General features: G+C 36.3%; 1 long non-coding RNA gene across 3 annotated transcripts in view; it reads left to right on the forward strand.

Annotated features, from left to right (window-relative positions):
- The window catches only part of LOC139965291 (uncharacterized), a 37,551-nt gene that overhangs the window by 2,391 nt on the left and 9,746 nt on the right, over positions 1–25,414 (forward strand). The window contains exons 2-3 of one of the 3 annotated variants that reach the window (XR_011792214.1): positions 18,196–18,267; positions 20,299–20,368. The exons of 1 other annotated variant lie outside the window; for it this stretch is intronic. This is a non-coding gene — a long non-coding RNA (uncharacterized lncRNA). The remainder of the gene's footprint in view (positions 1–18,195; positions 18,268–20,298; positions 20,369–25,414) is intronic. One more of the 3 variants, XR_011792213.1, reaches the window with a different exon arrangement.

Below are 25,414 nucleotides of genomic sequence, written 5' to 3' on the forward strand. Positions count from 1 at the left end.
TATTCTTCTTTGACTTTTTGTTCATGGCCAATTTTTCAGGGTGGGGGGGGTGGGGAGGGTTGGTGAATTCCTCCCCATATATCCTTCTGTCTCATCTCCTTCACTCATAATTAACCACCGTAATACATTCCTGTACTTTTCTTTTCTTTCCTTCGTCTAAGAACTCTTTGTGACATATTTATGTGTACCACTGTACTATACAGCATACAGAATAGTGCAGTGACACATACTGCTTGTGAAATACATGTTATAAACTGTAACAAACACGTGACGTCTCCACGTTGGCTGTGCAATATATACATGTATACGGCCACATGGATGCACTGACTTCAATCAGCCTGGGTTTCTGTACCCTTGACAGTCTATTTACAAACAAGTAGATTTTAACGTAATTATCGAATAGTGCTTAAAAATTTAGAGCCCCAGATTTGCTTGACAGAAATCAGGGGATGAAGAAGAGGGATGCACTTAACATATTAACTGTAATTGATTTCTGCTGATGGTATGCTTGATAAATCGTTCCATTTCCTTTCAATGTTTACAAACGGATCGAGAACAATGAAGTGCTTTGACTGTTCCAATTGCACAAAGAAGGTTTTGAAGGCACTTTTCTAGAGCACGGACAGCTACAACAATTATAATCAAATTCGACAAAAAATTGTCTTCTCGTGATCACACGACATGCACTTACGGTTGATTGTAAAAGAATTCAGCTCTATAAACTGGTTACTTTGAAAGAAAATATAAACATCATTTTCTTCATTTCTTGCACTCAATAGTTTGTTTTTCCAGGTTTGTTCGTAAATGCACATATAAGTGTATGTGCGTGTATCTTCATTTTTTACGTACACAGAAGCCAGTGCGTTACAAGTGTAGGGTTATAATAACGTGTATTTTCTTTAGGATTTCCAAAACTATTTATAAATTCTTTTCTTCAAAAACATTTGGTAGCAGAGTTTGATAACAAAAATAGCTCTTGAAAAGTATGTGTTCACTGCTTTTAATTATGGGGAATAACTATATATTTTGTCATAAGAATCAGTACAAATCGACATTTATGTAACCAGAGGCATCAAGAGCAAGGTCAGGAGCAAGATCCCTGCGTGTGGATTTTTAAGTCACCAGGTCCTCTGTTGCAGTCTGCATATATCCCATATTTTCCTGGGTCCCCTCCGGACATATTCTTCTTGGGCCCCCCCAAATTGACCTGGGCTACAGGGCTGTATTCCACCTGACACCCCCCCCCCTTCTCATTATTGTATGCCTCGATTCATCAGTACAATCAACTCAATCACTGCTATTAAGCATCTGGCATTTAAGTTACATGGTAGATTTAAGTTAAACTTAATAGAAGTTGTCGACCAGCAGCAGGTCACTGTCATAACTTCCCGTCTATGAGTCAACCAATTATTGAGAGGGTTGTTACCATATATTCACATAAATTCATATTCAAAGTTTTCATGGAGACTGGCAGGTCTATAGAATAACTAGTTTAACCAGCCTTTTGTTATGTCACAATTATTCCAGACAAGCTTCAAAAAGAAAAGGATGGATTTGGGTGAAGATATCACCGCCTATGACCATGAAACAAAAAACAACAATATTGATGTCATTTAGATGGCATTAGTTCTTATATGGGAGTGCCAAGCAGTATGCACAGAACGTAACAATTATTTTTTCCTGTTCTGGCTGCATTCGATATATTCCTGCAAATTGTCTCAAAATTATTAAATGGGTGTGAAATAATGCTCAGATAATTCCAAAACCAAATTCCTGTATTTAGGTTTTGTCCCCACAAATGACATCCCTACGCAAAATTTCCAATATTTGGTCTAAAGAAGTAACAGTAAAGTAACAATTTTTCTAGGCTATTCAGTTTTTAACAAATTTGTTAGAAAATATCTTTTGTACAATAATCAGAGTAAATATAGACAGTAGCTTAAGGCAGGTTTTTGACAAATAAAAATTGCATAATAAAAAATTGAATGAGCGAAAAATGATTTATTTGGTTGTCAACAGTTGTTTTATTAATTCTAAACAAGTAAATTCCAGACAAGTTTTTTAACTTATTATTACAGAGCATACTAAGTAGATGATAATTGTCATCATTTATCTGTGACAAATTTATAACATATTAAAAAAATATATATATTTGAGGCCGTTGAAGTCATTTGTTTTCCCACTGTGTTTAACAGGCTGACTCAATTGTCTGTGTTAGACATACTACACAGTTCATTCATTTCAACTGATCAACCTCAGCTGTTAAATAAATGGTCATTTTTCAAAGAATTTAAAGTTTTATAGAAAATACAATTTTTACTGCTAGGAGTGGCTTTTAACACTAGTCTGCAACATACCAAAATTAATTTTGTGCCTTTGATTATCATCGCGAGAAATTGAAATGTATCGAACGAAAGGAGAACAAACTATATACTATAAAATATTATTTTTTCTTTTCCTTTTGTCTCACTCTCTCATTGTATTTCTCTTTAGTCTTTTTGTCTCCGTGATTAACTCGCTGTGAACAAATAACATTTGAGTCAAATATATATATCACCCTAATGAATTATCCGTCTCCTTTGATTTTGGATTAATTAATCTTGACACATCCTTATAGGGCTCCAATTAGTATGATTACCTGCTGTGGTTTTTTTGCATGCAAGGCAGCGGATTCGGCTAAATGTTTCAATTAAATCTCTTATAAATTCATTACCCAATGTGAAAATGTAGAAGGAACATTAAATGATATTATTTTTAAAGTGAGATTTATGGTTTGACCTCTGATATCTTGTTACATGTGAATTTGTCTGCACTTCCCCCATTCAAACTTATATGTTTTCATATATATATATATATATATATATATATATATATATATATATATATATATATATATATTAATATGCATCCATATATACTAATTTTGGGTACGGGAGAACATGGTCAAGAAGTCTTTGCACATAAACTCTTCATCAGTATTTCTCAATTGCCATATTTTTGCACCTAAAAAATTTCTGAACTGTTTAAGTAGAAGGGGGGGGGAGGTGGTGGAAGTGAGATTTAAATTGATCTCCCACCCCTTTCGGGGATACACCCAAGGTTTCATGCAAAACATGAAATCTTGAAAACCCAATGCATTTACTTTATAGTGTAAGAGAACTAGTAATTTTGCCAAAGGTGGTTGATTGGCTGACAAGTTTAGGCAAAGTGATGCAATGGAATGGATGCAAATGATGGTGAAAGTCACCTAAACCAGTACTTTTGTTTAGGTTAAAAAACAAATACCATAAAACAATATAGATGCTACAAATGTAAATCAAGAAATATAATGAATCAAATGGACATTCTGCATCATAGACATTTAATATACAAGTTCATCTGAAAGTTATGTTTTGCAACAGCGCCCTCAAAAGTAAAAGTAGAACCCCCCTAAAAATGGAGACTTGAATAAACATCGATGGGCAGTTGCTTGCTGAAAATTTTGAATATTTTTTAGAATTTTGAATATCTATATGAAAAAAAGTAGTGCAAGGAAGCGGAGAAAGATTTACATAGTCATATATAGATGGTAATATCATCAACTTTTTGTTCAGTTATTAAAAGATTATCAGTAAATATTGTCTATAACTAAACATTAATTTAACTGTTAAACAAAGAGTTTTCATGCTGCTTTGCCCAATGAATTTCCTGGTTATACCTTTGACCAATGATCAAACACATAAGCAAGTTGGCATTTCTAACATATACCCAGTTTTAGAGGAAGAGAGATTAAGGGGAGGGAGCTAAAACTTCTTCCATCCATCCTAAATGCATAATTTTCCGATCCATTCCATATACAGTTTTCAAAAAATTTAAAATGTTACAGAAGCAAATTTTTAAAAGCAAAGAACTTTTTTGGCTACAGCAAAATATCTGTGTTCTTATAAATTCGTGTAATGTTATTTACTTTTTTTCTTCACTTCCTGTCTCAGCACAACTTCTGCACTCTTTCTCTCTACCATGTCTACAGAGGCCTGGTAACTGATTGTCACTGACCTCACACATGTTGACCGGTCACATCAGGTCAACCTGCCTCCTCACTCCACCACTAAAAGTGTCTAATCATGTGTTTTAAAGAGCGACATAAACAAAAGTGAAGATTTGTCAAATTATGAAACAATGAAACTTAATGACTTTGAAGCATACTTTTGTACACTAAAACTTTCCCCTTCGCTTGACACATCTTAAAACAGAGTAGAACAACCTTGATCTAATCAGTAAAAGCTTCTGACTAAGTACCCTATAATAGCATATGGAATGGTCAAAGAGGTATCACCCCCAATTTAGCAGCTGGAATGCTCAAATTTGGTAGAACACAAAACTTTAAATCCTGGAGTCACTTGTTTGAACCTCATTATACAGCCAAAAAAGCTTACTGTGACCTTTGTTTGGTGATTTTGTTAAAATAGTTTCTTATTAATTGCAGACAAAAGCATATCGCAAGATAAATAATACAAAAATATTAGTTATACACAAAAAGCCCTGAAATTAACTGACTAACACCGGAACGATTGATAACGTACTTCTCAAAACATTCGTGTCAGGATTCCTTGATAAGCCTACCTAGATGCCCTGGATCTATTATAGTCACCATTTTAACTGATTGCAAGTTGATAAGGAAATATCTTATTGGGTCAATTTTCTCACCAAATGTTTTATAGGTATTTCAGTTCTGTTGTTTTTAACATTGGTATCAAATCCTTTGTTTGTTTGCAACTTTGTTCCAGTTTGTACATTCCTCAATTGACATATATAAATTAAAAATCAATTCTGGTTGATATTTTTTACTCTAATTGAAATCGGCAGTGGAATATTTCCTTTACCAGAGGGGGCACTCTGCCACTTTTATCTATCAGATAAATTTGTTCCATTTCTCTCTCAGGGAAAGTGCAAAAAGGTGTCAAGATAACGGGGCTGTGACCGAACAGGGCCTTCACCTATGAATGCCACAGGTTGGTTGAATTATGGGAAAAATCATAATCATACATCTCCCCGAAAAATCAGCGTGCGGTTTCTTGTGACCCTGCGGCGAACCGTGAGTGGCCCGGCGTTCTTTCTGTTGATTTTTTGTTGACATTGTTTATACTATTCGTGGAAGATAGCAGACCTATTTCCTGCGGTACTAAATAAAGTTGTTTTGATTTCCAACAATCACAGCTAACAAGTAACGGCGATATTACACAGCGGTGTGCGCGATGTATACTGCGATGCCAGTGCGGTAGTATATGAAGTGTTTTTAGGGCTGGAACGTGTCTGTGATATCAAGGCTAACGTTTCGACCTTTATGCGGTAGTAATTTGTAGGAATTAGATACAAAGAAACAAAATACAAAGTTTCTGTTTTCTCTGAAATTTGTGCAAATTAACCACCAGCACAAGTAGATGCAAAATTGACCTAATTTGGTTAATATCCCTTGGCAGACATTTTTTTCACCTTCCAGTCATAGATAATTTTTGCTTTCAGAGCAATGGTGATTATGATAGGCAAAATTGTGTCCCAGGTGGGTAGACTACGATCCTTGGGTGAGAGTACACTGTAATATTCTGCGGCATTCCAGGGACAGGGAAAACGGTGGTTGTTGGGAAGAAGTGCAAAAAAAGTGTGTGAAATTAGAGAATGACCAGGGGCGAATTTCACCGTTTCCACTCCACAATTTCCCCATTCACTTTAACCACTATTTATGAAATTGTGGTAAACAGTTTTTCCTCTTTAAGCAGGGCTGCGCAATAACTTTAAAAAGAGACAATAAAAGACCCAACATTCATCATTGGTCTATGTTACAGAGAACGCTGTGATGAACAATTTGCCCAAACCACTATTAGTTGGAGACTTGATCAAGTCTAAATATGACATCATCGAGTCACATATGCTGCAGTTTTGTTTCTGTTTGTATGTTTTCTTCTAAAATTACATCTCTGTAGTCATCGAGATGGCCGTGTACCCATGTCTTTTGAAATGTGGGTTGAGAAGAGAAAGGTAGGCATTGGCAGAGGAAGAAAGACAACGGGCAGGAGCACATGGAGAGATTAGTTGAGATATATATATATATATATTTAAATATATATATATATATACAGGTCGTTCCAAACAGTTAGCATGGAAAGTGAATAGGAGTATTTTAAATTTAATTCAGTTGCCAGAGAAGTTTCTTTAAAGGCATTGAAGACTCGCCCCAAACCTAGTGCAACCCTCTGAAAAAGTTAACTTTCCGTTGCTTGCAAATGACGTTTTCTTCTTGTCGCTACAAAATGAAGACAGTAATGAAACGTGATACCTTGTTATCTTTATCTAGACCTGAGATGTCCATTGCTGCTATGTACACTGTGTTGTGGGTATTGACGGGTAGCTGCATGTATTGACTGTACACTAGTGTCTAGTTACCGACGATAGCAACTGAGTGTGTATTTTCTGAAATCAATGGTGGTGTCTAACACTTCTTTTACACCTCATTTGAAACTAGGTCAGATTACCGGCATCAGACGTTTCTTTGTGCGCGAGTCTTCAATGCCTTTAAGAGTGAATGAGGGTACTCCTTCTAGAGCTATAGTGTAATCCAGCATATTGGAGACAGAGTCCAAGTCCAAGTCCAGCCATTCTGAGTCCAAATCTAGGTATCCCATGTACATAACTCTGCATGAGTCCACAGGAAAGTGGATTCAGATTCGAGTACTACAGCCCTACATCCATGTAAGCACAGCAGCCATCTACATATAGACAAATATTCCCATGGCACCAATAGAAGATAGGCTATCATTGACATGCCAAAATGTTATGCTGAAATATTCCCATGTATATGTAATGTTATGTATCAGATATAGAATTCATTTTATTAAAAAATCATTTTAGAAAAAACAAATAATTCATCATCTTTTCTGCAAACAATGGAAGAATAGAAGATAGTGCTTTATGCTTGTTTTTGCCAAGCCTTATCTTGGATGGCGCCATCTCAATCAGTGGTGATTTTGGCATGCCAAACACAAAAGGTCAGATGTTGGCAAGTTGTCGATATTAGGCAGATAAATCCCAGATGAGCCAGTTAACTTTGTGACTTCATGTTTGACCCTCTTACCATCCATCAGCAAGTTTAACATTATAGACTTGTTCATCATGGATTGTGTATAAAACATAACAACTCCCCTCTCCCCCCCCCCCCACTCTCCCCTCCACTGTTCTGAATCATTCCCTAATAGTGGTAGCTAGGTCTTCCCATAATGCAACAGACACAGAAGAGTATTAAAGTTCCATCAAATAGAGAAATATATCCCAAAGAGGACAAGGAAGGGAGTCATATTAAGAAACCTGTGTTCTGGTGGTGGGGGGGGGGGTGAGGGAACCACCTAGAACGCATTATTCTTGTTCAATTTGCACCATAGACTTTTGTACCTAAGCTTAGAATGTATTGTTTGAGTTTTAACATTAACAGGCTCATTTTGTAACAACTTCCTTTGGGAAAGCTCCTATAGGATAGAATTATTTCCCTTGCTCACTTACCTATCTCCTTACAACAATAGCACCATTGCTGTACTGCATCTATATAGAAAGTGATGTGGTCACCCGGTTTATAGCACCATACAGCCTTAGCAACAGGTTAATTTCTGTTCACTGACTCCTCTGGTTCTTCTACCACCCAAATTGTCTAGAAGTGTTTCTAATGTGGACTGACTTGGTTAATCTTTGGGAACCATGGTTTCTGGTTGCCATTAGGAGTTGGTGCTCACCATTTTGGTCTAAGAATATCAGTTTGCAGTATGTACACTTTGTGTGTATGTGGCTTTAGCTTAATTCTTTATCTACGGTAACAAGTGAGAGAAGCGAATAGTGAACCATAGTGTATAAGGAGAGACCACCCAATCTAAGCTTTTTCAAACTATTTGAGGTTCTCTTTATTGAAGGTTATAGCAATGTACTTAAACGTCTATCTTCTATTTAGTTTTTAAGGTGGGGAGGGGGTTGGGGGATGATATTTTCCTTTTCACCAAGTGTTCTTCTTTCCTTTAAGAGGCCAGGGCAAGAGGGGAATCAGTTGCCATTCTATTATCTGTTCTATGCACTGTCGTGAAGGCTTCCATCTTAGAAAGATGATTAATTTGACCAAACGTCTTTCAGTCAGGCATAGTCAACATAATGGTCATCGGTATTGCCCCCCAATATGCTAGAACTCAAATAAAGGTCAGTAAATGTTCAATCCTCAAAATGCAATTTTTACTGCCACCAACGAATTTTGCCTCATTGAGACATTTAATTGTCTGATATGGCTCTCTTTAATGTCTGGAATTAACCTTGGAGATTCAGAACCTCAGAAAAGTACTCTAGAAAATTACTAATTTTACTTATTTTATGTCTAGCAAGCTACAATTTCAGGCCAAGACTATAAATGACCTTTATGTGAAGGCTTTTCTTCTTTTCTTTGCTGGTTTTTAGTTGATGTTTGATGTTAATTTTCTTTTACAATAATGAAGCAGATGTCTGAGAGTTTTGCAAATCTGTCAGTTTGCTCTTTATAGGAGATTAATGTTATTAAACGAAGCAGTTTTACGGCCTTACAGGGCGGGCGGGGCAAGGAAATGTTAAGGGTCCAAAGTACACTCCCTCATTTATCTTCATTTAATGGAATAAATGTAGCAGTGTGTGTTTGTTCAATAACATTTCTGAAGTGGAAAAGCGAAACATTAGAGTAGAGACCATGAAATTTTAGTTATGTATTTTTTTATGACAAACCTGTGCATATGTCTGTTGATGTGTTTCGGTTCTAACATTTCATTTGTTTATTTTTGGGTGGTAAAACATTTCTCAAATGAAAGTATTCATTGCAGGGTTCCAGCTATCGGGCGGTGAAACATTTGGGGAATATTTCGGCTGGAAAACATATCTAGTAGAAAGTCTGACACAATACATTATTGCATGATTTGCATGATATCAGACTAAAGAAAACAATGTGAAGATTGTTCCATTCTTTCTAAGGGGGTTGCTGTTTCTGAAAATGTATAGTTGTGGTAGATTGTTCCATTATATTTAAGGGGCTGTTGCTTCTGAAAATGAATAATTGTGGTACATGCCTGTATAAACACAGTTTCTGTTTCTTGAACATTGAAAGAACCGTCATTGGGAACTGTTTCAAATATTTGAGAACATCAAAATAATTGTTTATATTAGATTCGTGATATACTGCTGAAAGTCCGTTGATAACTTTGTTATCGCGGAAGGCTCGAAAGACGTATTTTGCCTTAAAAATTAAGTCCCCAATAATTGGTTACTGGAAAGTGTAAGTGTAAAACTGATAAAGATCAAGTCAATTGGAGCGTTCTGTCACACAGATTTCCATAATATCTGTCCGTCAAATTATGAAGATTTTCACCGACTTTTGTCGATCTCTTGTTTACACACTAACGTGAGGAGAACTTATGCTGCAGTGTGTGGACCAAAGCATTCCCATGTATGAGGGTGATTTAAGCTGTTAAGAGGCTTCTGTCTGTGCAGGTGTTTGTATAATGGTACGCTAAAAGGGAATTTGTTACAAGTTTAATATCTTAGAACAACAGTTTTTGGACAATTTATATCGTTTAAGAGCAATTACAGAGACAAAGAACACAAGATGGTCAGTTTCAGTTTAACTACTGATGTCTGATTTATGTGTCATTATAGAGGCCAGGGAAACCCCTCATTTCAGCTCCCTTTAAAGTGGCCTATAGCTGAAGTGCTTTTCCAATATATACAGGACTAATAAGTTGCTGATTATAGAAACCTATCAAAACAGGATTTCCAATAATGTGGAACATGTGACCCAAAAACTGAGGGTTGTGACCCACAGGTGAATCAATATTAGCAAATATTTAACATGTGTATCTGTGAGAACTTTCCAGAAAACTCTACCAAAAAAAATGACTTCTGTTATATTTTTGTCATTATTGTGCTGTGGAATTGCATCAAATTATATCTTTAAATCTAGATACTAATTATATACAGTAAATGACACTCAGGTCAATGTTATATAATAATTTTGTTCCTCTTGTTTTCATCTGGCACTCCATCAAGGTGAGTCGTGTTTCACATTTCAAAGTTTTCCGTCTGTCAGGTCACTGGTGTAAAAAGAATTGCAGACCATACCGATCTAAAAATGTCATGATTTGAGTCAGCTAGATTTTGGGCTTTCCAATAGGCGGCCCGTGTGCAGAATATGGCCTAAAAAAAATTTCAATCCGGCCAATGGAAAGAAAAATGGCCAACAATCTTGTACGGTAATGATCTGGTATGCAAACTATTAGTCCTGCAGCACATTTGCACAACTGATCAGCACACCGCAAAACCACTTTTTGCTGTTAATGAAGGGAACTTGTTATAATATGATTGGTTATAAAAACTGTGCAGTTTTTATCGTGAGCCACAGCACACTGCCGACTGCCTGCCAAGAAAATCCTACATGTTTAGCTTTGCCAACTGAAGTTGATGTTACATGTGACTGTCAAAATCTTGATCGGTCGTGGTGTGGAGCACCATTCAACACCTTGTACCTTTGTTCTATGACCAAATCGCGAGGGATTCGATACCAATAACGTCAAAACAGTTTATATGTTTTCAAGGGCAGGCATGGTTTTGATAGCTCGCTTGACACATTGCGTCTTATTTTGAATAGTAAAGAATTTCTTTGTAATATTCGTCCATGCTATTCTGTTATTCGTATGCCAGGGCTTATCCATCACTGGTCAGAGGTCTAAACGTTGTGAATGGAGTGACAACATGTAGTGATTGCGCACACATCATCGTAAACATTTCAATTTTCAACTACACAATTATGGCTAAATATTATGAATCGGGGAGATTGCTAAACTATAAAGTTAGACAATGCTTTCAGAACGCACTATGCATCGGGCATGCAAATGCACTACCCAATTAAACACCACCTGGCCTTAGAATTCCAGAAAATATGGGAACACTGAAGGATGGGTGGACTAGGTATTACAGCATTAATGCCAAACGTAGCCAATTTTTTTATCCAATTTTTTAAAATCTTTTTCTGTTCATAGATCTCTGAAGCAACAATTAGGGTGAGTCATGATCTGACCCGAATTTTGCACATATGCAGAGAGAAGGAAGTGTCGTGTGTGACCCAAATTAAACCGTGAACACAGTGCTGCTTTAATATATACACCCATCTGCTAAACTTGGGTCGGTAATCTTCCCTGCCAGTAAATTGATTTGCCTTCTTGCCGGGTCATCAAGTAGTAAAGACTTTCCCATGAAGTCAAGGCTAGTAATGGCTCAAAGCTTTTAAGCAGTCAAGAATAAACATTTTTTGTTTTCTCTTTTGGGGATGTCTGTCTAGAATCGAAGAGAAAAAAATGGAAGGAAGAAAGAAAGAGTTTTGTCTGATCTTGTGGAAGTCTCCTATCAGGATTTAAAGAGATGCAACTCTTCAGTTATCGCAAAAAAAAAACTGAAAAAAGGAACTAAAAAAGAAAAGAAAGCCAACCAAATTTGTAACACAGACTTTTTTCATTTTTTTGTTTGTTTTATGAGACAATCTTTAAAATATTTTTTACTAGTGTTACTGGATATGGGAAGAAGCTTTGAGGCACTAAGTTTTGTAACCAAATCAAATTTATGCAGTTGCCATTTGGTTCTTGAGTAATTAACAGATGAATCCAATACTGTTCCATGAACTTTATGTACGATGTTACTGGAACATAAACCACATTATTCCCTATAATCTGATGTTGGTGAAATAAAAGCATGAACAGGGTTTATGTTATCCGTGGTCATAAACTAAAAGGATGGCTTAAAAGCCAATTTTAGTCTCAGTTAGTTGCACAGTCCAAGAAAGAGAAAAATTTAAGTGCTAGTAATGTTTCTATAGCTATTCTGGTTTTCAAAATATTCACCTTTAATATATACTTTATTCTGGAATGTTCCTTTTAATAAGGCTATAATGATATGGTGATGAAGTCGTTTCCTCGTGCAGGCCAATAACTTAGAGGATTTTCTGGTGACAAGCAATGTGAAACTTATATTGAAGAGAAAAATATTCCACACTGCTAGGTGAAAACCCCATCTAAATATCTTAACCCTAACTTGAGATATGGTTGATTGAATGTAACCTATTTTGACTTGCTAGACCTTCAACTGCTCCAGGAAGTTGGATCACAGTAAAGGGTCTGGGCAAATGCGCTTCGAAAGCTTTTACTTGGGCTGTTATAATCTCTAAGTAGATTAATCATTGAAACCTGGTACATTTGGAATGTTTGCTTAGCTGTCAAAGTACATGTACTTGAAGGTCATGAAAATGTATCTTTTTTGTAGAAATGTTCTTTTCCTTCTGTGGATAAATGATTGACAAATTATAGAGTAAAACAAAGCAATTCGGCTGAATTTCACTGATGGCATCAACCTTCCTACTGTTGCCAGATTTCTAAATTTACAGAAATAGCACAAAGAATTGAAAAATTTGTATGTTTGCAATAAAAAATGCTATCAGGAAGTGATTTTCGTATATAGATTCAGAACATTTTCAGCAAGTTTGCTAAGTAATCAACTTTAACCACAGGAATATCCTTTCAATGCTACTGATAACCCTATATCTTTATAAATTCTAACCTAGTAACCTAACCTATCAAGAAAACGTAAGAGTTAGGCCAACAAACAGGACGAAGGAAAGAAAACACACTATAAACAAATAGAAAATGTTCGCAAAAGAAATTAACCAAGAGAAAATGAGCGTACAAATAGAATATAACAACAATATATCGAGTACACTACAGACGGGAAAACTAGCATTAATAATTCTGCAACCTGTACCCCGAATACACTAAACAAAATGGGAACAGGGACATCCAAAAAACCTTCCCTAAATGAAAAGAATACTTATCAGGCTGGTCACGAAAGCATCAGAAAGAAATTCCCTATTCCCAAACACCAAAACAATGGCCTTAAAAAGTCCAATTGCGAACAAATTGACAATGAAAGAAAACCCGAGCTCAGAACGATATTTATTTTATATTTAAACCAAAAAGAAAAGAAATGGCCAACCCTGCTGAGATAGGTACGGGTGGAAGAGTAGACAGGAGGGTGGGGTGGGGTGGGGGCTAAGTGGAAAGGCTATCACAACCTTCTGCAAAACGAGAAGATAATACAGAGCTAATGATCTAATGAGCCGATGTACTAACAGTCTTTATTTCTGCTTCACTCCTCATCAGGCCCAGTGAGGATTTGTATTTAAATACTTGCAAACGCTCACCATGAACGACGACATATCATAATACATAAAAACACTTCAAGGAATCAAGGGCAGCCCTAATTCTGACATGATATGGAAGAATTTCTAGTCCACAGTCGACAGAGAGCTCATTCTCGTACTCAGGAGAGATAATATAATAACGTGTTTAACGAATAACAAAATACCAGCAAGAAAGTCCTCATACATCTTTTATTTCAATGACTAATATGTATGCTTTCAACTATGAAGTAATTTGGAAACAAAAATGTCAGAATATCATAAAGAGAATTATCAAAGTCACCAGAATATGTTTGGCAGATTAAAGCGGGCATACTATCAGGCTAAGTAATGGTTGGATAATTTCAAAAAATTAAACTTTGGTTTATACATTCATTACAAGAAAGACTACAATAGCTAGGTATACATATATTGCACTTAATACTTCTTCCAGGTATTCAAATTGTTCCCATAACTTTGGTACTTAATCTGAACACAATTTTTTAAAAAATGGCTTCCTTAATTGCCCTAAAAAACTTGGGGATTCAATTTGCAGAAAAATTTACACCTTCATATTGACGATGAGAACAACATAACTCTTTCCCTGCAAATACGTTTTTTTTTCCCCAAAGGTTCTTTGTTGATATTCATCTCAAACAAATAACAGACTTTCTTGAACAATATTTAAAGAATTTAACATCCCTATGGTAAGGACTATAGTGCATGTAACTATTAACACTAATGTCTTGCCGGCTGGAGTATATTGCGTGGCGTAGCGGGGGAAAAACATTACCTTTGCCAAAACTCAGCTGGTTGCTGTTAATTATAGTGCCTTTCCCATCTATAATAATCAACTTAGCAGTGATGGCAGAGCTATGCTTGAAACCAAGCCACTCGAAAAAAACAATGTACTCTTGTCACGCATTGTCTGACCTACATTTTTTTCAATCTCCCTTTTACAAGTAGATTTTTTTTTTTGCCCGTTTTTTTTTTTTTTTTTTAATGTAACAGGAATTTTTGTTGCTGTTGGATAGAAATGATAAAGCCATTTTTATCCCGAGTTATGTTTCTTTATCATGCTTCAACGGACAATCAGGAACTGCGCCACGAAATGACTTGGCTATTTTTTTTTTCTTTCAGTTATGTTTTCATAATTGACAAGAAAAGAGAATAGTTTGTCTAGACATGCTAAATATATAAAAGATTACTGCGACAGCTTACGAGTATACGGTTGAGCATGGAGGATTGAGGCACTCCTATTGGCTAAAGCATTTAAAGGGTAGGTAGCTTACATGTATCAATTGGAAGTGAGTTGTGGTATGGGCACCTCTTCACAAGCGGGAGTATATAGTAGTCATGTTGTACAATGGTAGGGGGACTGAAAGATTATTGGTACTAGTTATACCTTCCCTAACACACACTCTAGTTGTCCCACACATCCTTCCCCCCCTCCCCTTTCCCTCTCCACTCCCACCATCTCTTAGCTAGTCCTTGGTTTCCCTTATCGTATATTTAGTACAAACTGAACCAGGCGCGTAGACAAGGGGGGGCCAAGGGGGCAGCCGCCCCCCTTGAGCATATTTTTTTTTGTATGTTTTTATGATATCGCTAGTAATTTTAAGAGAAAATGCTAAGATGCAACTTACAAGGCCTGGGAAGTGCCATTTCCAGCGATGTGGGAGGCATTTTCAGCCAAAATTTTCTTGTACGCTTCGCGCCAACACATGGTGGCGCTACGCTTAGATAGTTTGCAATGCCGTATCTACGGCCCTGAAAGTTTGCCTACAGTTTCGCCCCTCCCTTGGCAAATTCCTTGCTACGCACCTGAACTGAACTTTGCTAGTTTAGTTAAATGTAGATATTGAATCAAAACCATTTAGAACTGCTATATAATCCATTATCCTGGTACATAGTTTTTATTAAACTGTATACACTGTATTATAATAATGAAAAGGAAGGATGTTATTTGCAATGAAAAGAGAAAAAGAAAAGAAAGCATTCCACAATTAGATATAGATTTTCCCCCCACATATATATATTAAAGCCAATGTTCTTTGCCTATAGCCAGGAGTGGTAGAGGAAATGGAGAGCAGGATAGAGGGGCAGAGGAGGAGAGGGGGGGGGGTGGGGGGGGGGGGGGTAGATGCAGAAATGAAATATATTTGTGCTTAAACTATACCTTGCATAATTAGGGAGTGGTTTCCATTTAATGAATATTTTTTTTCATTGAATTTGTATTTGATTTTCAAAAGTGGACTAGCTGACATCAAATGGTGAAGGTTCGGAGAATGGGGGGTGGGGGGGGCGGTAGGGGGTGGAGTGGTAGAGAATTAAGGAGCAGCAGGTATTTTACTTCACACAGGGGAGAATATTACAATTTGATTATTGCTATAACTAGTATCTAATGTTTAGTTCTTTTGATCATTTATTATTTATTTATATTTATTATATCTATACATGCGCTATTGTCTCAGTCAATAGATATATACCCAATGAATGAAACATATAATAAGTCTGAGCTTAATAATGGCATTGAAAATGACAGTATTAACACATGTAAAAGATATTTAAACAAATGCATTTATTCCTGTCATTGACTATTAAAATCCTCCACATATTCATTTCTATTCCTTCCTTAGGAAGTAATACATCCAAAAATATATGACCTGTAAGTCAGTAACATATATATATGCCATAAAATACATACAACTTCCAATCCGGACAAAAATTAGAAACCGCAAGTTAATCTTTAATGCTCTCGATTTAAACTCGACAACCGAGACTGATGCAAAGTGATTTCCGATTGCGTGATAATGAATATATGTTCTTCCCTGTTTTATCTCTGCCTAATTTATCATTAAAATTCAACAAATTCGCTAATAGCATCAGAATGTTCTTGTAAAATTATAAAAGGATCTTATGAAGTTTCCCTCTTTTTTATTTTTTTTTTATTTTTTATTTCCATGATATTGGCCCATATGATTAAGGTGAAGAGTGGTCCTCAGTATATGGACACCTAGCATGAATTAATCAGCAACATTTCCACTACTGTTTCTCTCCCCTACCCTCCTCGTTGAGTTGTCGGTTCCATTCCCCCCCCTCCCCCCTCCTTGTTGAGTCGTGAGCGGTCCTGAATTACCTTTCCAGACTTGTGAAAAGCCCCTTTCTTACTTTCCATTTTTTTTTAAACTATTTTTTATGTATGCATATAGACCTGCTGCTTTGGGGCAGACATTCTGTCTTTATGCAGACATTATATATATATACTGCATTAGGATTAAGCAAACACTGTTAATGTGATTTTAATGTTAATACAAACTCTACAACAGGAAAAAAACCATGGAAAAGTACTAGTCTGGTTGATAGGTCAAAGGTTATACTGTCTCAACCTTTTCTTCCCCTTCATTTCTGTTCACTTTTCATATAAATATTTGCAAAAGGTGACATTGTCACGTTAAATAGCATATTTAAAATCTGTTTTTATTCCTATACAACCCCACTTCCCACCACCCCCCCCCCTTGCGCCCCTTCCAAAAAGAAAAGGAAAAGAATTCAACTCAATCATTAAACTATGTGTTGACAATATGAAGCCAGAGGTCTGACTATAGAGTGGGAAGACCTTTAAAGTACTATAAAACAAAGTAGTTATTAGGGCATGATAGATTTGCCTGTTGGTATAATAACAGGGAGATACGGGTACTCTGGCAACAAGAACATGGTGACTAATGCACAGTAAACTTTACGCATCTTCAGGTCCTTAGCTTGGCAGGTAGGTCTGTTTCAGAAGCAGAAAGTTGGACTTTCTTTTCTCATTTGACCATATCAATTCCCATATCCCCATCTCCCCTCCTCCCCCAAAACAATACTTTCAAAGAAAGAAATGTGATCAAAATCAGTCATGCCGTGGGTTGCTCCAATTGCTTTCCTAATCCAAAAGCTTAGCACTCTTTATGTTAATTTGATTGACATGAAAAATACCAACATGAAAACATATTGTTCAACATAAACTATATTCTGAGTAAGGAATTGATTTAGATTTTCACTCTTTTTTCTCACATTTTGATGAAAGGTACTTCTCCCATCTTTGCCTCCCCCCTGCCCCCCCCCCTTTCCATCCCTTTCTCTTTCCAAAAATGTAGATAAGAGAACATACATTTATGGCTATGTATTAGATTGTTTACTTACAATGTTATAATTCTTCTGTAAAGTTCAAGTATGCTTATCAGGTGGGAAAATATCTAGAAAAAATAGAACAAACGTCATAGTGCTTTCTTTTGAGGAATTTGGAAGAACAACAGTTGCTCTAATTTGTTTGATTAGTCATTTTTATATGCCACTTCCTGCATAAATTTGTGAAAACAGGACCATTTATTACTGGATTTTGTTAGTCCTGTTCCTAAGTATTGGAGAAAGATCTTAGTGCACTTCATATGTACATGTTTGTATCAGTGGCGTCGCCAGACATTTCAATCTGGGGGTTGGGGGGGGGGGGAGACAGGGAGGGCACAGCACTTTATGTGTATGCCCCTTTAAATCTGTACGTTGTTGACCATTATCTGACTTCTAGCATATTTGGGGGCAATACTGAAGACTTTTAAAGATCTTCCTGTATGTTGTGGTGTCGATGGGTCATGGGTAGGGTGGGTTGGGGTTGGTTTAACTACTTCTTCACTTTCATGTATAATTAGTCCTGAATTTTGTCCCCAATTAGACATTTCCACGCACTCGAATCTGCCTATGCCTGTAAAGTGTCTGTACTGTATAAAGCCTATAATGGTTATAATGGATAACAGATTAAATACTACCCATACATGATGTTAAAGATTGCTGGCAGTTATGGATATTGTCAACATTTTCAATATTTATTTTATAAACATTGTAGTTTGCTTGGCCTTTATGTCTATTTTTTTTTTCTTTTCTTTTTGGGGGCGTGTTTTCTCTTTCATGTACAGGCAAGATTTCATTGGTTGATCATATATCTTATGTCCTCTATCTTCATTTGTGCTGGTAGCTGGTGGTTAAAGGTAGGCTGTACTATTTTATTTTTCCCCAGCTCTCTTAAAAATGTGAAGATTAGATGAGGGATTCTAATGATTCTACTTAAAGTCAAGCTTTTCATTGCATGGAAATTAGAGACAAAACAGAATTTTTTTTTTTTTTGGCTAAGGAAAAAAAAAGTGTTTTAAAGCTTGAAAAGATGTTTTTTTTGTAGATCACTTCATAGCTGAGATATTCAGTGACATTTTAAGACACCCTAAATATCTGACCCATTTATCCTTTAAGATAGCTAGAACGATAAAATTGTGAATGCTGGTGATCCATAGAGAGGTTTGAACAGATAAATTATTAACAGCATACAGACATAACAGACAGGCCTTGAAAATTCAGGATCTTTACTGGCTAAATGCCAGCAAATTTCACCGTTTGCCAAAAAAGGCAAAAAGGGCTGCTTTTTTCTGCTAGTAGACGTTTAAAAATGTAACCGATAAGTCAGGGGTAACAATTGTCAGCTAAAATAAATCCCATGATCTCTATAAACCTAGCAATAAAGCCCCATATTTCTGCTTATTATCAGCAAATATTAATTGGGCTGCTCAGAAAAGCCTGTACATGTGGATTAAAACTGAAAATGCCAACAGCATAAGAACTTCATTGTAGGCCAGTAGATCTTTGAAGCACTTGTACTTTTTAAACAAGTAGCTAAAATAGTAAAATTCTATGGCCTGAGAGGGAAAATCCATAAATCGATAATCAATAATTGATAAATGCAAGGGTAGTCCCCCTGATTGGACACCCTAGCTCACGCATGTCCTTTCAAAATACATATAGGGTGTGCCAGTATTGATGTCCCACCTACCAGATTGATGGTAGCACACAGGTCAGAAATAGGGTAAAATGGCTAACATTTGAGTGATGTGTTATCCTCCCTTCAAGAACTGTTATCCCCATCCTTTTAGAATACTTTCCGGACTTGCCCCACTCAGTAGTTGTTGACCAGCGCCCTCAGTATTGATTTCTCAAGGGACTGCCAACACCGCTTCACACGTTCCACAAGTTGCGTTTTGGTGGTGCAGTATGGGAGTTCATAAACTGCGTCTTTCAAGATAGCCCATAGCTTTTCGATGGGGTTCAAGTCCGGGGAGTTGCCTGGCCACTCATTCTTTTCCCAGAACTTTGGGAAGTTGCCTCTGCACCATCTCTATCTCGAGCGGAGAAATCGGATCCAGATCTGATCCTAGTGTGAAAACTCTGGATCTGACCCAGAGTTCTTAATCCTCCTTTCAGGGGAGATTTGATCCGGAGCTGGGGATCAAAATGACAAGTGTGAATACTCGGTGGATTACGGTGACCCTAGGTCATGATGACATGACTTTTCGTTCATACCAAGTCACTTGTTTTCTTCATTTTTCAACTTTACAATTTGCTGTCAAAATGTACTTAGCACTATATATTCTTATTTTTACAGTTGCTCCCAAATTTTTAAGAAAACTGTGGACCTCAAAACTGAAAATGATGGTTATGGGCATTTTGTTTTTGGTTTGGTATCGATTATGGTCAATTGTTTTAAGCTCTTTTGTATTCAAAATCCAAGTAAAATGTAGTTCACTGGGGTGACTCTTTTATTTCTCAAATAAATGTGAGGAATGGTGAAGAAAAACTTGACATTTTTCCAGAGCACCTTTTGCTGATGAGTAACAGTAATAACAAAAGTGCCTCATGGTCTTAATACTTGGAGGAGTCAAATTGGAGGGGTGGGTGAGGGGGGTGGTTGCAGGTTGGAATGATCCAATAGTGCCAAGGGTGCTATGGGAGTGCTAAGCGCTCCCCTGTAGGTGTAAGGTCCAGGGACAATGCCCTGGTGCGGAACAGGGAGCAAAGGCCCCCTTCAAATGGCATTGGATGCAAAAAGATGCAAATAGCCTAACTCAGGATAATGGCCGGTCGATTTGATGATGCAGGGGGCTTGCGTGTGGGAAGGTGGAGGATGGTTAGGGTTGCATGGGACTTTGGTGGACAACACTAGTACATTTCCTCAATCTTGCTTTTTCTTCAAGCCGACCTTAAACAAAAGTGAGAAATGGAGGATTCTCCAGGATTCTCAAGAAACTGCGGCCCGGTTTTTATGTAAGTATTAATCACATGTTTGGATGGGGGAAAAAAATGAATAATAATCAAAAAAAAATTATCTGCACTTTTCACAATGTTACAATCAAAACTTTAAACACCATAAATTTTGCCTCTGGGCTTACACAAAGAGAGAGGGGGGTGGGGGGGGGAATCTGCCAAACTGATGGAGCAGAAAAATGTTTTTGTTTATCTTTAACAGCTACTATAACAGCCATATTTTGTGTATCCACTGTTTTTACATTGTTTGAAGATCTTCAGTGTCATTCTGGTTTCCAAACCTTTGTCAAATCTGCCCAGCATAGCAATAGGTTAAAAAGCAAAAGAGGTTTGTTTTGAACCACAAAGATGGCTAGCTAGCTTCATTAAAATTTGTGTATCCAATTTAATGAATGACAAGAAGATGACACTTTTAGAGTGTTGTACTTTGCCGTCTTACTTTCTACCCCGCCCTGTCGGTTTTTGAAATCTATAGCTTACCCCTTTCTACCTCGCAGAAAACAACATATATATCTCCCTTTAAATTTCCAGTTTATCTAATTATATTGGCCAAAAAGTACATTGCCTGCTCTTTTATGTCTGAGAAATGATTTTATTACAAATTTATTCAATAAGAGACACGTTTCTGGGGAAATAACGGGTGAACTTTTTCCGAGCAGACTTTAACGTTCAAAACGATGACTCTCATCTTGAAGAGCGAAAAAACCTTCTCTTGAACCGTACTTTCCACACTTTACAACTTTCCCACTTAGTACATGTCACCTCCGTCCCGTAATTCATCGTGAAATTGTCCCGTGGGATCCGTTTTTTTCCTTCTCTCCCCCCTCCCCCCCCCCCATTCTCTCCATATATCTCTTTCTTTCCTTTGTGTATATTTATTAGTATTATTACTATGTTTTCTTTTCTTTCTTTCGTCTCTTTTATTCTTGTTTTTTGTTTTTCCCCGCTCTCTGCGTTCGATCGTCCTCTTTAAGGCTTTAGCACCCAGACGGGTTTATTAATTTTTGACAGAACGTCTCGTTAATGACTTTACGGCAGATGCATGACGCTGGCAACTTCTCACGCACACAAGAAATTAATGGCTATTAAATGGCATGCAGACCGTGGCTTGCCGAGCATGAAGATATTAAATTAATGAGGTTTGAATGTTCCAGGAATAAACAACCCCCATGTATAACATGTTGTGCCACACGATATCAATCTCGCACCCAACACGAAGCACCGGAACGGAAATATTACTCTCCAGATAAAAACTTTCAAAATGAACAATTTTCCAAAGTGTATCCATCCCTTTTATGTGTTTTCAATACAATCTAATTGATGTCATTGCATGCAGACATCCATGTTTTTTTTTTCATTTTATAACAGGCTCCTCAAATTTTCTTTTCTTCTCTCCCCCTATTTTTTTTTTTTTTTTTTTTGGACAAGAGACTGCGTGTGGACATATGACTCATGAACACATGAGACAGACAGAGTGTGGCGGTCACAGTACTTTAGAGTGGCAAATTAGGAGTATGTATATATTCCATGCAAAAGAGGTCGCCCCTTTACCTATTGTTGGTTATCCTGCCCCTGTAATGCAGAAATGAATAACCATGAAATAAATGATAATCTCTTTCAAGTACATGTGCAGTTTTATAGGTTATTTTATTAGTATATAAATATATATATGTACATGTAGGTATATAGTAGTATATATATATAGTAGTATCTATATATATCAAAATTGTAATGAGTTGGAAATCCAGAACAGTAGACAAATCCTACAGTCTCCACCGGGATACGAACCTGGGCCTCCCGCTTTGTATGTAGACACCCTAACCACTAGGCCATGGAAGCTGATTGTATGTCCAGAGGTTCAAAACTGCTAAGGAAGGACGTAATTCCACTGTAGGGCGTATGTCACCTGTATCGAACAATGCTAGTTCTGTTTTTGGTGACATATTTTGCCTTACTTACAGATCAATCATGATGCTTACCCACTCAAAATCATATGTGAATTCTAAGGCCAGATCTCGAAAGAGCAACTTCCAACGGACTCTGTTAAATAAAATGGAGACAAACAACCAAGGCAAATAAATATTTATATACATTTGAAATTATTGTGAGTTGGAAAATCCAGAACAGTGAAAAAACTTCCAGTATATATATATATATATGCCAATATTATTAGAGAAAACCAGAGAAATAAGATATCACTCACATATATATATATATATATATATATATATATATATATATATTTATATATATACATATAATACTATATATCTATAGATATATATATAGATATAGTATTATACCTATATAGATATATATATAGATATATGAAGTACTATATGTATAAATATACATTTATATATATATATATATATATATATATATTTATTTATTTAGATATATCTATAGATATTTATATTAAATTTTAGCATGAAAAAAACCTATAACATAATACTCAATACAGAAGTTGTTTAACATGCTAGATATTTCAATTGTCTGTTAAATTAAATGAATTAACTTTCCATCTAAAGTCATCCACTTGACTCGGAAAACAATGGAATGAAAAAAACGCTCATCAAAATGGCCATCTGGAAGTAAATATATATAGTGGCTGGTAGCTAGCGCTAAATTGTTCAATTACACCATTTCTGTCTAATATTAATTTTAATATATATCTATACAGACGTATGTTAGATATAAACACTTTGCCATCTTTATGGGCATTTAGAGCAACAGAGGTGATATATAAATGTACAGTAATACCTACAGTCTAATTAATTGATCAGAAGACTCAGTGTCTGGAAACTGTATTGAGAAATTAAGATGGATGGGGCAAGACAACATCTGCAATCGGCAATAATGGCGATCGAGCTCATCTGGAATTGTCGGTGTTTATGTGAAATTTAAGCTGCTAAAAGTGTTTCTTTATAGGAATTGTCTATTAATTTATCTGCTGTATTCTTTAAACTACGGTAAATAAAACTTTTTCCCTCTCAAAATAGAGGTTTGGAGGATGTGAAAGCTCCTCCCCCACACCCGCTCCCCTCCCCCTTTATTTTCAATCCCAACCACAAAGAAAAACAATTAAAAGTACTTATCAGCACAATTAACCTTGCATGTAGACCTATTACTATATAGACCTAATTTATAGACTAATATTTTCCAGCATGCACCATTTCACTTCAAATATATCACTTCTTTTACTTTGAGAAGACCTCTAGACACTCCCCACATTGGATTCTGCTTCAACAACAGCAGAACTAAACCTACGCTTTCTTAAAACACTGGAACTGCATTATGAGATTGAGACTAAGTTTGTTGTTTGTCTCATACTACTCAGCTGTGCTCCCTATTTGACCATGGGGACCCACTCTTATTAGGCCTGTGTATTCCTTGTCTGATACTCTCATTTTCAAATTTTACCAACATTCAAAAGACATTATTCTTCTGTTACATCAATTTCTTTCTCTGAACAATGTTGTGAAAGAAACATAGTTACCAAACCGTTACTAATTGCCAGATCCAGGGAGGCTAACATCCATCCCAGCAGTTATTCACTAATGAAATTCCTTATCAAATGCATATAGCAGGGCCAGATCCAACACCTGTATAAGGCATTTTAATTGGTCCAAAATAGAGACCCAGAATCCAAGTTTAATGATCATTGTCATCATCATCATAATCATCATTATCATCATAATCATCATCATCATCACCATCACCATCATCATCACTAACCCTGTCCCATTTGCCACCAGTGACTCCTATTATTAAAGGTCCTAACGTTTCGTTTTCTTTTCTTTATACCAGGGCTTTAAAGATCCATTGAAACTAAGAATATTAAACTTTCCATTAGTTTATATGATTATGAACATTTCCACCCCCCTCCCTCCTACCCCCCTCCCTCCTACCCCCCTCCCAATCCCTCCCATCCCTACTCAACTCAATTCCACAGCTTCCAGGTCTAGCTGGGAACTAGTTCATGTTTTCTGCCTAGCTTAGATTGCGTCAGATGCTGTGCAAAAGATAAACGGCTGTTCATTTAAACATGCACTTCTCCCCCAATTTTTTTTTTGCTACATCCCATACAGGCTCTGAACAGCAAATATGACTGCTTTTTATCTCATGGTTGTCCAAATGTTATTGAATATATATCTACACCAATAGAAATCCGACTGGAGAATGATAATTTTGATAGCACAAACAATAATTACTACACATGTTTGATATTGCAATCATCTTTACTTTTAGTTTTTTGTTTCTAAATTTCTTTTCTTAATATATATAGTTTTTTTAATTATGTAATTTACTGTTTTTTATTAATATATATTATTATTTATTATTATATATTATATATATTTATTTATATATATATATATATATATATATATAGCACCCTGGCAACATTATTCCTTGAGTTGACGGGACAGCCACTCTTTGTTGAAATTGTCAAAGATTATTCCATTTCTACTATTTCAGAAGACAGTTCATGGATTTTTAAAACAAACAAAATCCTGCATTCAATAGAACTATATACGATACACTTTGAGCTCCTGTGTTGTTGGTCGCTATAGGCAGCAATCACAGCAGCAATCTACAGACTGAAAAATTAATCTGCTGTCTGAAGAGCCACCACATGATGCCAAGAAAAGTTCCACAGCACAACACAGCCAGAAAAAAGTGCAGTGACCCAAACAAGTTAAGCCACTAGGTAAACATTAGCCAACGGAATGTAATATTTACCCTGAAAATTGGGGACACATTCAAGAATAGCTTTCTCTGTTTCTTTTGGCCCAGTCTACAGCCTGAGGAATAAATTGCCCAGAGGGGAATTGGAAGGCTTTCCAAAAATTGTTGGCACCTTTTAGGAAAAAGAACCAAAGCCTCAATCACCGATTCAAGCATTGGAAGTCGACATTTTAAGAAAATAACCGAACTGTCTCATGTAAAAAGATCGTGATTTCAAGTTTGTGATTTTTTTTTTTTTCCGGTATTCACCCATTCTATAGTTGGTTTATTTTGTTGAATACATTGTGGGGGAAGTTA

Source organism: Apostichopus japonicus, chromosome 3 (assembly GCF_037975245.1).
Source record: "Apostichopus japonicus isolate 1M-3 chromosome 3, ASM3797524v1, whole genome shotgun sequence".
Classification (NCBI taxonomy): domain Eukaryota; kingdom Metazoa; phylum Echinodermata; class Holothuroidea; order Aspidochirotida; family Stichopodidae; genus Apostichopus; species Apostichopus japonicus.